The following is an 11,402-nucleotide window of genomic DNA, read 5'->3' as shown; positions in this document are numbered from 1 at the left end:
ATGCACGCGCCTGGAGATTGCAACTGAGTTCCACCTTTCGTGTGAGTGGACTGGAACAAGGGTTTGGTAATTTTTCATACAGTGGAAGAGCCCTTTGTAGTGGGATATAAATTCATCTTTAGGGCATTGCATGAGTGATAAATATGATTATTTAGAAACCAAAATTTTAGCTGACTGGAAACTAAATTGAGCTTTTAACCTCCTAGTAAGAGTTTGATCTAATGTCCATTGAAGTCAAAGGAAAGACTCAAATGGGTGGCTATCTAAGTGCTACTATAACAACACATGCCAAATACACAGTGTATTTATACCCTGGATGCTTTGCAAACATATGTGTGCAATACTGGTCACAGTATGGGGAAAATAAGGCACACAGGCCTGTTTTCCAGGGCACTGAGGTGTGCACTCATGAGCTAATTATTACTGTGGAAGCATTAATGAACTGTTTCACTACATGACATCATAGGTAAAGTGCCACATGCAGGCCAGCTGTGGTCAAAATTCTGCTTAGGAGAGTCTATTAAAGAATCACCCAAAATTTTTTTTTGACACTAATAGATTAAATTTTTTAGGAATAATTTCGGGAATTTTTTTTTCCATATTTTTCTGTCCACAGAAGGGACAGTGGGTGCAAAAACAAACAAGTGGAAAAGTAAATGGGTAGAGAAAGAAGTTGTTTGTTGTAAGCTTTTTTAATCAATATTGAATATTGAACTAATCATGTTCCATCACAGCCACACAGACTAATGTCAGATGAATACCAAGCAATTACATGAAAAGTATGAAGTCTCTCCCTCTTTAAATTACATTTAGTTTCCAAGCGAAGTTTAAAATCCACAGAAAGGACTGAAAAGACCACAAATACTGAGTAGTTTTCCACTTGAAAAGAGTGAACCTGGGTAGACTCAAATGCCATGACATCTTTCCAGCTCAGACAGTATCAGACTGCCCCTGGAAAGACTGGAGAATGATTTCACCAGGCTTGGGAGACATTTCAAAGAGGTTTAAAGAAGGCAATGTTAATACATGAAACGGTGCCCAGAATTGTTCCCAGGCTATTAAGGTGGTCTCCAGCCTGCTTTTGGCTCAAGCCAAGTGTCCATCTCCCAAACAGGCATCCAGGCACAGTTTGGAGGCTGGACTGCTCTAAGGGCTGCAGAGGGCCTTTCCCAACAGGAACTTTGCAAGCAATCTCCCCTTTACAAGGCTGGCAGAGATTGCTAATGTAGCCTCATAATGGATGGTTTCAGTGTCCAGGAATGTGCCTGAGCACCTTCAATTTAGTGGTGAGGATACAGCCTCAGAGATAGACAAAGCAGTTCTCCACTCCTGAGCTGGCCTTTTGGGGTCAAAGGAGAGAAGTTGATACATGTAAAACATGACTAATCTTATCCTAGTACACACATTACTATGAGACAGGTCACACCATAGAAATGCCCATTAAAGATGTTTAAACATTGGTGACGTGGTCCCCTCCTTTCTCTTGCTCCTTGAAAAGGAGTTTGAAAACATGAACACACCAAACAGATAGCTGAGGAATTAGTTCTAGGAGGAGGACTTTGGGGCGTTTAACCTTTAGGAAGCATTCACAGAAAGAGTGTAGTTCTCAGGGGAGGGTTGGCACCTGAATGTCTGGAGCATTGACCTTCTGCAACTGAGACTACAGATAAAGGAAAACAGATAAAGGAAAACATCAATCTAGGTTGCAAGAGATGTGTTGTGACTGGAAGAGACACATACTGTCTCTAAAATTGATGTTAATAAATAACAAGTGAAAAACAATGTAAATGAGGCTGTTGTCAAGAATAAGGCTATGCCAGTAATAAGGTGGTGGACAGCAGGGAAAAAAAAAAAAGGAAGTACTTCTGTGGATTAAAGCATTGATCAGGTTGGCTGTATTTAATTGATTTAGGAAACATTGTGAAGTCAGAAGGAAACAATGAAGTTGTTTGTGGACTGATGCAGTAAACCTGGGTAATGAGGTGGAAGAATTAGAACTGCTGAAGCAAGATGTGAAAACGTCTCATTCAGAGTAGGGGAAAGATGATAGAATAGCTTTCAAGATGGAAAAGGGTTTGAAAAGAGCATTTACTGAGGTTACATACAGTGTTATATAGGCCTAAAGAATTTAACTTGAATGTGGACAGACACACTTTTAATATTATTAATGAAAGAAATACTACTTCACACTGCATAATCATACAAACATTTGAAATCTGGTAGAGACTGGGAAAAAAAGGTTGTCGTAAAGGCAGAAAATAAGTAGTTTTAATTCTGTGGGTAACAGATTACTTCCTCAAACAGTCAATGCACAGACAAGAAAGGGTGTTATTTCAGCTTTGAGCTTAGTGCATAACTACAGCACTACAAAGTATCTGCTGATACAAAAGAACCTTGTATTGAAAGCTGAGAGTGATTAGATTATTATAAAGAGCAGTGAGAGGAGATTTTTCAGTTGAAAATTTATCAATTCAAAGACTAATGGTTATACAATACTGATTTGGAATGGGAGTTAGAGGTAAATTCCTCATCACCTTATTAAATTTCTGAAATAGTTGGAATATTGTAGACAAAAAGAAAAATTAGTGCTAAAATAGGTCCTGTGAATGAAAGAGGAATGGTAGTCAAGTCCTGAGTGAGTCATAGCCTGACATCCCATGTTGCTCCTAATCCTAATATACACAATCTTAGGAGTCTCAGCACACTTGAAGTAAGTTTAAGTGGAATCCTTCAATGCAAAATTGTAATAGTAAACCAATTCCTAGCCACTGTTAATTCTTCCAAGTAAGAGTTTACTGTGGTTATGACTGAAGCACTAAAATTCATTTACTTATTTGGAAATGGACAAGGCCAATTTTTTGCCAAGCTACTAATGAATTCCACTGCAAGCAAAAGCAATGGAATATATCCTGCCAATTCAATAATGGAATATAATTATTATCTGAGTATTAATAGCAGAGATTAGAGTGCTGCACTGCACTTTGTGTTACTCAGTAGTTCACATCCATCAAAGCATTGGACACAATTTTCACAAGGACTTAAAGGGAAAGATGTTCCCCAAAATGATGGGTCATTGTGGGCATGCCATTCAAGGAATGGGGCAGCTCCAGTTATCTTGCCTCTTGTGATTTCAGCATGTTTAGGTAAGACACAGACTATTTTGATTTATGATATTTTGATGACAAAGATGTCCACTTTACATTAACTATAGAATCATAGTGGTTGGAAAAGACCCTGACCATTAACCTATCACTACCAATCCCATCTCTAAATCACGTCCCTAAGCAGGTCATTTACATATCTTTTAAATACCCCCCAGGGATGGTGATTTTACCACTTCCCTGAGCAGCCTGTTCCAATGTTTGACTACCCTTTCTATGAAGAAATTTTTCCTAATATCTAACCTAAACCTCCCCTGGTGCCACTTGTAGCCATTTCCTCTTGATCTGTCACCCATTACCCAGGAGAAGAGACCAACACCTACCCCTCTACAACCTCCCTTCAGGTAGTTGTGGAGAGCAAGAAGGTCTCCCCTCAGCCTCCTCTTCTCCAGACTAACCAACCCCAGTTCCCTCAGCTGCTCCTCGTAAGACTTGTTCTCCAGGCCTTTCACCAGCTTTGTTGCCGTTCTTTGGACACACTCCAGAGCCCCAATGTCCCTCTTGTGTTGGGAGGCCCAGAACTGAGCACAGTACTCGAGGTGTGGTCTCACCAGTGCCGAATACAAGGGGACAATCACTTCCCTACTCCTACTGGCCACACTATTCCTAATACAGGACAGGATGCTATTGGCGTACTTGGCCACCTGTGCACACTGCTGGCTCATGTTCAGCTGGCTGTCGACCAACACCCCCAAATCCTTTCCCACCGGGCAGATCCCCAGCCACTCCTCCCTAAGCCTGTAGCATTGCATGGGGTTGTTGTGACTCAGGTGCAGGACTGGGCGCTTGGCCTCGTTGAACTTCATACCATTGGCCTCAGCCCATTGATCCAGCCTGTCCAGGTCCCTCTGCAAAGCCTTCCTACCCTCTGGCAGATCAGTGCTGCCACTCAACTTGGTATCGTCTGGGAACTTACTGAGGGTGCACTCGATGCCCTCATCCAGATCATTGATAAATACATTAAACCAAACTGGCCCCAACACTGATCCCTGGGGAAGGCTACTCATGACCAGACCATAACCACTGCAGAGCCAGGACTGTGAAAGCCTTGTCCTCCCTTAAGATTGGGCAGGAGCATGGCCATAATGACAGGAAAAAAAAGGTGCCTGCTGCCCACCAGCCTCTAGGTCTTACCTCTGTCTCTCCCTCCGTTAGTGTTTGCGTTGTTCTGTCTATGGTCAAACATTATGATTAAATCTGTCCTCAGCACCATAGTGGGTTGTCTGGGTATGAACTTGCATGTAGCCTACACAACAACAGTCAGTCAATAATGGGAGAGAGATGTCTTTGTCCTATCATCCCACAGAACCACAAAAAAAAACAGTGAAGTTCTGCTGGATTCAGTTGCATGCTATACTGAGCAGTTCCACAAGCTAACCTTTTAACAAATTTTAAAGGGTTGGGTTTTTTTTTTTCTTTCCTATATACCAGAGCCTTTGAAATCCAAAGTAACTTCATTTGTCTTCATCCACAGTGAGGCTTTCCAACCACAGTACTGATCAACAGCTATTGTTGTTATTGCACAAAGTGCAAGCCTAGTCACTCAGCTTGTAGTAAGAATATAAATAGTTAGCAAAAGAGATTTCTAGCCTCTGCTATAGTTTGTATTCTTACTCACAAATATGAGGTGACAGAAATATGACAGAGAAGTAAACTGAATACCAGTGGTAAAATATTTGTTCAGGGCTAGTGGACCAGAGAGCTATGTGAAATTTATTATTCTGTGTGACTGTGAAAAAAAAAAAAAATGTTCCAGCAAAGCAATGAACTAATAAGTTCTTCTGCTTCATTCTTGTTTCCTGCCCATCAGGAAAGCAGCATTTGAGTAGGTGATGTTCTTTTATATCGGTTATTTCTTCCCCAGGATATTGTTAAATGTACACCTTAATTATACTCTCAAAACCTTATACTACTTGCAGATTAGTGATAAAGTTCAGTAACCAGACATAAGACAGTCAACCTTGACAGGACAATTTCTATTCTTAAGTTTTAAGGTAGGCTATTAAAATGAATTATTCCATCTGTATAAAGCTATATAGAACACCAGGTTCTGGCTTATGGTAACAAGAAAGAAAAATTACCTATGAATCCTAGTTCAAATGGGAGAGTTTTTCTACTCCAAATTTTGTCAATACAATTACCAATAAAAATGCTAATGTCTGGAAAGTCATCTTACACAGCCTGGATTGGAGCCGACAGATCATGAACATCCTTCCTGGTATCACACGTGAAACATGCTGGTGAGCAGGAACAGCTGCAAGTGTGGAGGTAGAATTTTTAGAAACACTTATCTCTCGAGACAAGGATTAAGTTAAAGAGACAAAGATTAAAGTTAAAAGTTAAAAGACTAAACTTAAATCTCTAGTCATCCAGAGTGGTTACTGCCAAAGGCTGGTTGGCATTCCTCTACTGCATAAATAAGTATGATATTTGCAGTGTCTGATATTTGTTTATGCACTCACTACAGCAGCTGTCCACATAGTGAGTCCATGTTGAGGAGCAAGAACAGTTACCCAGTTTTAGGTTTGAAAAACAACTTTATATTTTCCATCAGTCTAAAGTCCATTTTTCTACTTCTGGTGAAATGTTCTCAAGGATTTTGCTTGATCAAAATTGCGCATAACATAATGGAAATGTCTTTTTACCAGCATAACATAATACTTGAATAAGAAAATAAATAAGGCATATTTTCCTAAGAACCTTATTTCTCTCCTAAAAAGGAAAGATGGAGCCTTCATTCTTGAACAGGACCTCTCACATTATTTCAGTGCTAACATTCTAAGGGGACTCCATTTTTAAAGAGTGTGAACATTAGCTCCTCAAATACTAAATCTGCTTAAGCTACTTCAAAGCAGAAATACAAACTTAAGAAAATCTGGGCTGTATAAACAGTTCATCCCTATGGCCAGTGAACTGACTACAATGTATGCTTAAGTCATCTTGCATGAATGCTTGCATCAATTTTGGGGATAGTTGTCACTGTCTTTTTACAACTAGTTTTCATTCATAAGCAGTTTCTAGTCAGATACACTATGAGAAAAATACATGCACCACTGGCAAAACAAAACCAAAAATGAGTCGTCTTGTAGCCCATATGTTCAGAAATAAATGTTTTGTCTTAAGGATTTCTTATGTCATTTCCTTTTACCTAACCTAGTAAAGCATTTACAGTTGCACCACTCACCCATTTCCTTCTCAACATGTCATCCGCTGTAGATTTCTGTTGCTTTCCAACAACCTAAGGAATGTTGAAAAGATTCTTAATGAGACTAGAGAAACTGTCAGTAAACAGATTTATTTCACAACATTGTCATTTAAAATAAGTACACAAAAAAATGCAGAGGTCTCAGCAATTACAGTATCTGCACTTACGAGCAGACATGTCAGAGAAAATAGGCATTTGGCAATATGACACTGAATGGCAATATCAGGACAGTGCTAAGTGTTTCCATTACTCAGTTTAGTAATGAAGGCTAATGGTCCTGTCTCTGCTGTCACTGTATGCCAGAGTAGAAAACAAAGAGTGGGGGTGCAATTAAAGAGGTATAAACTGTAACTGAATATTCAAAAGTAAAAATCACATTACTCATAGATTCTTGTTAATCACACAATGAACTATTGTGATAGATGCTATCAGTGCAGAAATTCTGATTTACCAATCCATTTGAAATGCATGGTCTGGGATAGTTTTCAGTCATGCAGAACATTGTAGGGTAACAAGTGCCTGTACCAAGAGCAAACAAAAAATACTGTGCCTTACTAAACGATATAAGTCCAGAGACTTTGAGCAAGGAGGGAATAATGATAGCCACTGATAACAAGCTAACTTTGATTTCTAAATCAAGGCACTTCCAACAAATGAAGACAGGAACAGATACATTAGATGTGCTTACGCTGCACTCCATCTCACCTATGCACAAGAGAGCAATGGCCTGTATATTCATATTTTGTATGGATAGGTACTCAAGTTCTAGATAGGTAGTGGAGTCCTTGCAATTGAGAGTCATTAAGGTATCAGGAAATTGCTTTTCTAAATGCAGGTCAACCAGGTTGTACATATGCAGCTGGAACAGAGGGTCTGTGACAAGGAAGAGAAGAATAGGACTCACATAGCCATTGTTATTTGAATTGCACTGGAAAATGCATTACAGTGGGCTGCAGCAGGTCTTGGAAGTATACGACTTCTTTCAAGTCTTCACACAGCCTCTATCCCATCTTTGTCCTCCCAAGCTGTCACTAAGGACAGGAGACAACAAAAGAGTTTGGATCACATATATTTATTTGTTCTACCATAACAAAGATTTGCACCAGACTATTGTTCTAGTGTTTTTGTCTCATTTCTGTAGTTATTTTAGTATCAGTATTATTTTAAATTTTATATTATTTCAATTATTAAATTGTTCTTATCTCAACCTACGAGTCTCCTTACCCTTGCCCCCAATTCTCTCCCCTATCCCCTGGTGGGGGGAGTGAGCAAATGGCTGTGTTTAGCTGCTGACCAAGTGCTAGCCATGTGAAACTACCACAAGTCAGATCAGGAGTAAGCAAAGGTGGGGGAACACAAAGTGAGCAGACCCAACCTGACCACCTACCAGTCACTTGTGGACTGGCCAGAAGTCACCACATCTCTTTTTGCTTTCACTTTTCATCATCTTGTCTATCTTGTTTTCATTTAAGCTCTCCAAGACAACATCTCTTCCTATGTGTCTGCAATGCGCCTGAGGAGGCCTAAATCTATCTAGAATACCTACATACTGTTGTAGTAGAAATAACAATAGAAATAATAATAGATATAATAAATACATCCCTAGCCTTCTGCTTCAGTAGCCATTTCCCCAGTACAATATTATTAGCAATATTAATTTGAAAGTTGGCTGTTCTTTGGCTCTCATTTGTTCTGAGTAATGTCTGGCAGGTTTTATATAACTTTGTGAATGTAATGTGGTGTTAACAATTCGACATGCAGAAGAATTTCCTGCAGTGGAGGATTTATAAAACTGTCACGTTGCTGTGCAAAGACCTCTCCTTCCAGTCAAACACTGTATTTGGCACAGTATTTACCACTAAATTAGCAATTGCTAATTGGTTATGATAATATATTTTTTTTAAAGAGGCATTTCATTTCATATGAGCTGCCTACCCTTTTCCAACATTCCTGTATTTGATAGGGACATTCGAAACAACTTAGAGGCTTATGAATTCAGTGCTCTCTCTCAATGCCTGAAAAGATCCCCTCTTTAATGAAACATGAATCCTGCAGAATTAGCAGGTGATAAACTTTGTAGTTGTTCATTTCTCCAGCCTGTTTTTAAGGTCTGCATTATCACTTTTATAATTTATCTGTGTTATCTTTATCTAAGACATGGGGTTTTACTGTGTACACCTGATCCATTGCTGGCATTTTCAGAATAAAGAACTGTTCTTTCTTTCAAATACTGAAATGTCTCTTTGAAGCCAATTATTGAAGAAACCCTAGAGTAACAGCACACATCCTAGACACCCTGTCAAACATATGCTGCCAATGTAATACATTCATTTTAATCCTGTGTTAGAAAACAACCATTCCTTGGATTTCATCATGCATAACTTTGACGTTAATTGGATTTTTTTATATGTATGTAAGTAATTTTCTGAAGGGCTTTAAACTGTAAGCTCTTTAAAGCAGGATTTATGTTTATACTTGTCTCCTGTTCTTGGTCAAGTATTTTTATTTAAAAAACCCAACTAAATGCAATACCATTTTTCACAAGGTTCCCGGATTACTTACCCAACAGGCAAAGATTTAATGTCTTCTCTTCGTAGACTTTGACTTGAGTTTTGCAGATGTATGGCAATATTATGTCTAGAACACTGAAGCAATTCTAAGACCAGTGCAAACAGAGTGGTAAATTAATTGTATATATACATGTAAACTTGTAAGTACGTATACAGAAAAGAACTTAATTAGAACAATTAGAACTTATATATATTTTAAGTCATTTTTAAAGACTTGAAACATGGAATCTTTGAAATATATTGACTTACAATAACAGAATAAAAATATTTCCTTCATAGTCTTCTCATGCCATAGTTATCTGTCTTGTAGATTTTTAAAATTATCTAAAGAACAATAAGCATAAGTGAAATGTCAGAGAGACTTTCACAACAACTATCAGTAATTCAATAGTAAATATACTGTGTGCAAATATACACACAATTAAAACATTTTATTTCATTTTTTTGAGTATCCTCTTCCTTCAAAATGATAAGGATGATACACAGATATTCTTCTTAGTGCAAAAGCTCTTAGAGCAAAAGCTTTGAGCAAAAGCTCCCAGAGAGCAATTATTTGTCCTCACTCTCCAAGACCCAACTGAAGAAGAAATAATTTGCAAGTCAATCATTTTGTGTAGACACCAAAGTGAAATCAAGAGGGAAAATGAAGTGTAAATCATCAGATACCATTAAGTCTGATCTTCTTGCAGTCAGAATCTCCAATGCAAGGTCAATGCAGGGGAAAATGAAAAACTTTAGATGGTGAAGGTCTTGCTTCCAATAAATAAAATTCCCAGATGCATATTTGTTCCTTTCCACTATTACTTTAAATGATTGGTGTTATTACTTTCCTGCCACCAACAGTTCCTGAAGGGTTTTGAGGAGGGGTAGTTCTATTTCTGAAGTGCTTTTTTCTGACCATACTAACGGTAATAAGCTCTGCCAAACTCTGACATCTCAAGCAAGTCTAAGTTAAGCTTGGTTTCTCCAAAACAATTCCAAAATCATTCTGAGCAACTCTGTGGCACTTGAAATAGATCAGAAGGAAATTAAAATGTGATCTCAAAATAATAGAGTTTTCTGTTCTTGGAGAAGGCAGGAGAGGGGTCAGCAGGACTGCCACCTTGGACTTCAGGAGGGCTAACTTTGGCCTCTTCAAAGACCTGCTTGGAGGAATCCCATGGGCTAGGTCTCTGGAGGGTAGGGGGCCCCAAGAGATCTGGTTAATATTCAGGCAACACCCTCCAAGCTCAAGATTGCTGCATCCCTAAGAGTAAGAAATCTAGCAAAGGAGGCAGGAGGCCTGCATGGATGAGCAGGGAACTTCAGTCAGAAGAAGGAAGTTTACAAAATGTGGAAAAAGTGACTGTCCACTTGGATGGAATATAGGCACATTGTCAGAGTATGCAGGGATGCAACAAGGAAGGCCAAGGCCTGCTTGGAATTAAATCTAGCAAGGGATGTCAAGGACAATAAGAAGGGCTTCTTCAAGTATCTCAGCAGCAAAAGGAAGACTAGGGAAAATGTGGGGATGCTGCTGATGAGGTGGGTGTCCTGACGATGGAGGATGCAGAGAAGGCAAAGTTACTGAATGTCTTCTTTGCTTTAGTCTTTGCTGCCAGCCCTCAGGAATTAGGGAAAATGTGGGGATGCTGCTGATGAGGTGGGTGTCCTGACGATGGAGGATGCAGAGAAGGCAAAGTTACTGAATGTCTTCTTTGCTTTAGTCTTTGCTGCCAGCCCTCAGGAATTTCAAGCCAGTAAGTAGGGTTGCAACCCTGGACTTTAGGAGAGCCAACTTCAACCTCTTCAAGGACCTAATTGGGTGTATCCCATGGATTAGAGGAGTGTTGGAAGGAAAGGAGGCCCAAGAGAGTTGGTTAACATTCAAGTATCTCTTCCTCCAAGCCCAAGTCCTATGCATCCCTAAGAAATCAGGCAAGAGTGGCAGGAAACCTGCATGGATGAGCAAGGAGCTCATGGAAAAACTCAAAGGGAAGAGAGAGGTCTATGAAATGTGGAAAAAGGGTCTAGCCACCTGGGAGGAGTATAGGAATGCAGTCAGGGCCTGCAGAGATGCAACTAGGAAGGCTAAGGCCCACTTGGAGCTGAATCTGGCAAAAGACGTTAAAGACAACAAAAAAGATTTTTTCAAGTACATCAATAACAAAAGGCAGACCAGGGGAAATGTTGGCTCACTGTTGAATGAGGTGGGTGCCCTGGTAACTGGAGATGTTGAGAAGGCAAAGATACTGAACGCCTTCTTTACTTCAGTCTTTACAGCTAAAAGTGCCTCTCAGGAATCCCAGATGCTAGAGGGAAGAGAGAGGGTCTGGAAGGAGGAAGACTGCCCATTGGTTGAGGAAGAGCTGATCAGAGATAGACTAAACAAAATCAATATACACAAATCCATGGGCCCCAATGGGATGCACCCATGAGTGCTCAGGGAACTGGCAGAAATGATAGCTAAACTGCTCTCTATCATCT

The sequence above is a fragment of the Antrostomus carolinensis genome, unplaced genomic scaffold (genome assembly GCF_000700745.2).
Source record: "Antrostomus carolinensis isolate BGI_N321 unplaced genomic scaffold, ASM70074v2 scaffold3794, whole genome shotgun sequence".
Taxonomy (NCBI): Eukaryota; Metazoa; Chordata; class Aves; order Caprimulgiformes; family Caprimulgidae; genus Antrostomus; species Antrostomus carolinensis.
The sequence above is the reverse complement of the archived record's forward strand: the minus strand, read 5'-3'. Positions refer to the sequence as shown.